The sequence below is a fragment of the Zeugodacus cucurbitae genome, unplaced genomic scaffold (genome assembly GCF_028554725.1).
Source record: "Zeugodacus cucurbitae isolate PBARC_wt_2022May unplaced genomic scaffold, idZeuCucr1.2 ctg00000024.1, whole genome shotgun sequence".
In the NCBI taxonomy this organism is placed as follows: Eukaryota; Metazoa; Arthropoda; class Insecta; order Diptera; family Tephritidae; genus Zeugodacus; species Zeugodacus cucurbitae.
The window spans coordinates 7,501-12,500 of NW_026530835.1; the positions used below are offsets into that span (position 1 = coordinate 7,501).

A 5,000-nucleotide genomic window follows, 5' to 3' on the forward strand; every position below is an offset into this window, starting at 1 on the left:
TGAATTCATACAAGTAAATAATTTTCATATAAATACTAAATAATTTTCATATAGATACTAAGTTAATGAATTCATACAAGTTAAAAATTTTCATATAAATACTAAATAATTTTCATATAGATACTAAGTTAATGAATTCATACAAGTTAAAAATTTTCATATAAATACTAAATAATTTTCATATAGATACTAAGTTAATGAATTCATACAAGTTAAAAATTTTCATATAAATACTAAATAATTTTCATATAGATACTAAGTTAATGAATTCATACAAGTTAAAAATTTTCATATAAATACTAAATAATTTTCATATAGATACTAAGTTTATGAATTCATACAAGTTAAAAATTTTCATATAAATACTAAATAATTTTCATATAGATACTAAGTTTATGAATTCATACAAGTAAATAATTTTCATATAAATACTAAATAATTTTCATATAGATACTAAGTTAATGAATTCATACAAGTTAAAAATTTTCATATAAATACTAAATAATTTTCATATAGATACTAAGTTAATGAATTCATACAAGTTAAAAATTTTCATATAAATACTAAATAATTTTCATATAGATACTAAGTTAATGAATTCATACAAGTTAAAAATTTTCATATAAATACTAAATAATTTTCATATAGATACTAAGTTAATGAATTCATACAAGTTAAAAATTTTCATATAAATACTAAATAATTTTCATATAGATACTAAGTTTATGAATTCATACAAGTAAATAATTTTCATATAAATACTAAATAATTTTCATATAGATACTAAGTTTATGAATTCATACAAGTAAATAATTTTCATATAAGTACTAAGTGTATGAATTCATACAACTAAATAATTTTCATATAAGTACAAAAAATTTAAAAAAAAAAATAAATGTTAAGCTATTTTTGATGTTGTAATATTTCTTATAAGCATAATGCTCATAGAAAATGATATAAATTACTTGTATATATATGAATTTAAAACTTTTATATGGTTAAAAAGATTTTCTCCATACGATTTCCGGTTGGTGAGGTGTACGTGGCAGAAAACATATATGTTGTATGAAACTTCAACATTAGTACTTGTATGAAAATTTTAATACTTGTATGAAATTGCATACTTAGTACTTATATGAAAATTATTTTCATATATTTATAAAAGTATTTAAGTGTAATATATAAATGAGAGCAAAAAAATTTATTCCTGGTTTGCTACAGTTGGTTTAAATAGAAATAATTTTGTTAATAATGAAATGTTATTAATTGAGATTATTCTTCTATACCTAACATAATGTAGTCGTTTTTTTTTTTAATTTAACTTTTTTTGGGGTTTGTTCTTCTATTCACATAAAATATATGTGGGTAAAGAATAAAATTCAATAAAGTTAAATATTTATATTATTACGCTCGAATACTTTCATATCATATATGAAATAAAATGAAAAATAATTGAATTGAAATTATTAATTTCAAATCAAAAGAAAAACGTATATACTCTTAAAAAAAGATATATACACTATATGCATTGAAATAAAGTAAAATGTATAAAAAATGATATTATTTGAAAGTTTAACAAATACAAGAAGAAACATCGTCCTTACATTAATAATTATATTATATATGTATAGAGAACGAAAATTCTTTCTCACGATAAGATACACAGTCTCAAAGTCCGAATAAGACCGCAATAAATAATACAATAATATGAAATTTAAATGACATGAAGTAAATTATTTAATCCGACCATAGTAGAAGAAATTTCATAATTATTTATTGTCGCGATTTCGTTCTCCTTTGCATTGTGTATATGTCGTGTACTTAATTTTCAAATATTGAAAATATCATTATAAAAATTTATATAGTATAAAAAATATTATATAAATGAATAAAAAATATTATTCTGGTTGATCCTGCCAGTAGTTATATGCTTGTCTCAAAGATTAAGCCATGCATGTCTAAGTACAAACAAATTAAAAGTGAAACCGCAAAAGGCTCATTATATCAGTTATGGTTCCATAGATCGTTAACAGTTACTTGGATAACTGTGGTAATTCTAGAGCTAATACATGCAAAATAAACACGGACCTTTTGGAACGTGTGCTTTTATTAGGCTAAAACCAAGCGATCGTAAGATCGTTATATTGGTTGAACTCTAGATAACTTGCAGATCGTATGGTCTCGTACCGACGACAGATCTTTCAAATGTCTGCCCTATCAACTTTTGATGGTAGTATCTAGGACTACCATGGTTGCAACGGGTAACGGGGAATCAGGGTTCGATTCCGGAGAGGGAGCCTGAGAAACGGCTACCACATCTAAGGAAGGCAGCAGGCGCGTAAATTACCCACTCCCAGTTCGGGGAGGTAGTGACGAAAAATAACAATACAGGACTCATATCCGAGGCCCTGTAATTGGAATGAGTACACTTTAAATCCTTTAACAAGGACCTATTGGAGGGCAAGTCTGGTGCCAGCAGCCGCGGTAATTCCAGCTCCAATAGCGTATATTAAAGTTGTTGCGGTTAAAACGTTCGTAGTTGAATTTGTGCTTCATACGGGTAGTACAGCTATAATTGTGGTATGTACATTACCTTATGTATGCAAGCGTATTACCGGTGGAGTTCTTATATGTAATTAATACAATGTATTTTTTATATATTCCTCCTATTTAAACCTGCTTCAGTGCTCTTCATCGAGTGTTGTTGTGGGCCGGTACAATTACTTTGAACAAATTAGAGTGCTTAAAGCAGGCTCCAAATGCCTGAATATTTTGTGCATGGAATAATGAAATAAGACCTCTGTTCTACTTTCATTGGTTTTTAGATCAAGAGGTAATGATTAATAGAAGCAGTTTGGGGGCATTAGTATTACGACGCGAGAGGTGAAATTCTTGGACCGTCGTAAGACTAACTTAAGCGAAAGCATTTGCCAAAGATGTTTTCATTAATCAAGAACGAAAGTTAGAGGTTCGAAGGCGATCAGATACCGCCCTAGTTCTAACCATAAACGATGCCAGCTAGCAATTGGGTGTAGCTACTACTATGGCTCTCTCAGTCGCTTCCCGGGAAACCAAAGCTTTTGGGCTCCGGGGGAAGTATGGTTGCAAAGCTGAAACTTAAAGGAATTGACGGAAGGGCACCACCAGGAGTGGAGCCTGCGGCTTAATTTGACTCAACACGGGAAAACTTACCAGGTCCGAACATAAGCGTGTAAGACAGATTGATAGCTCTTTCTCGAATCTATGGGTGGTGGTGCATGGCCGTTCTTAGTTCGTGGAGTGATTTGTCTGGTTAATTCCGATAACGAACGAGACTCAAATATATTAAATAGATGCTTTCAGGATTATGGTGTTGAAGCTTATATAGCCTTCATTCATGAGTTCATCTTGAATGTGCAAGTGTTTGAATGTGTTTATATAAGTGGAGCCGTACCTGTTGGTTTGTCCCATTATAAGGACACTAGCTTCTTAAATGGACAAATTGCGTCTAGCAGTAACGAGATTGAGCAATAACAGGTCTGTGATGCCCTTAGATGTCCTGGGCTGCACGCGCGCTACAATGAAAGTATCAACGTGTATTTCCTAGACCGAGAGGTCCGGGTAAACCGCTGAACCACTTTCATGCTTGGGATTGTGAACTGAAACTGTTCACATGAACTTGGAATTCCCAGTAAGTGTGAGTCATTAACTCGCATTGATTACGTCCCTGCCCTTTGTACACACCGCCCGTCGCTACTACCGATTGAATTATTTAGTGAGGTCTCCGGACGTGATCACTGTGACGCCTTGTGTTTCACGGTTGTTTCGCAAAAGTTGACCGAACTTGATTATTTAGAGGAAGTAAAAGTCGTAACAAGGTTTCCGTAGGTGAACCTGCGGAAGGATCATTATTGTGTTCCTATCCGTAAATATTATAAAAAAAAAAACAAACAAACAAACAAACAAACAAAAAAAGAATAAAAAAGAAAAATTATTTTCTTTTTTTTCTTTTCATTCATTTATTTGAATGTTTTTCTTTTTTTTCTTTTTTTTTTTACTCCTTGTATTGTAGTATAATGAAAATTATATCGCATACATTGTATTTGAACGCAACAAACCTTTAAACATATATAGTTGTACTTATTATTTATAAAAATAATATAAATGATAAGTTAATTTGTTCTCATTAACGTGTAATTCCTTAAAAATATATAGAAATTAAATAAAATGTAATAAAAAAGGAATTACTGTTTTTGTTGGACTAAGACATGCGCAACTTGTAAATGTTTGGGTTGAAAATTACAATTTATTGAAAGATGTTTTAAAATAATTTATATATTATATACGAAAACGAAATGTTATTCTTTCAATAAATTAAAAACTCTTGACGTTAAATTAAAATAAACAAAAAATTATCACTCTAAGCGGTGGATCACTCGGCTCATGGGTCGATGAAGAACGCAGCTAACTGTGCGTCATCGTGTGAACTGCAGGACACATGAACATCGACATTTTGAACGCATATTGCAGTCCATGCTGTTATGTACTTTAATTAATTTTAAAGTGCTGCTTGGACTACATATGGTTGAGGGTTGTAAGACTATGCTAAATTAGTTGCTTATTCTTTTAGTCAATTAAAAGAATTTAAGCACATGGTATATTACTGGATTGTATTTTTCAATCCATAATATTAATAGCATAAAAAGAAATATAGAAAATATATTCTTGAACACCTCATATTTGAACGAAATTTTATAATAAATAAGAATCTTAGTATTCCCAAAAACAATAAAATTTCAATATTATTATTTCAAATAATATATACATTTAGAGGAACGTCTAGCATAAAATATTATTTTATTCTAGGATTGCCTTAAATGTAAAAAACCAAGAAAATAATATTGTTGTTATAATGAAGTAAGTAGTACGGGATGAAAAGATTGAATATTTATTATTAAGAAAATTATATTGGTGTTAAGAAATAATTATGTATGTTTCTTTAAAATAGCAAAAAGCTAAAA

At 29.3% G+C, this 5,000-nt stretch overlaps 2 non-coding genes across 2 annotated transcripts; both read left to right on the plus strand.

Moving 5' to 3' along the window:
- Positions 1 to 1,900: 1,900 nt before the first annotated feature.
- LOC128923677 (small subunit ribosomal RNA) lies at positions 1,901 to 3,890 on the plus strand. Its single transcript, XR_008472415.1, has one exon. It is a non-coding gene; the product is annotated as a small subunit ribosomal RNA (ribosomal RNA).
- Positions 3,891 to 4,395: 505 nt separating this feature from the next.
- LOC128923664 (5.8S ribosomal RNA) lies at positions 4,396 to 4,574 on the plus strand. The gene has a single exon (XR_008472402.1). It is a non-coding gene; the product is annotated as a 5.8S ribosomal RNA (ribosomal RNA).
- Positions 4,575 to 5,000: the final 426 nt, after the last annotated feature.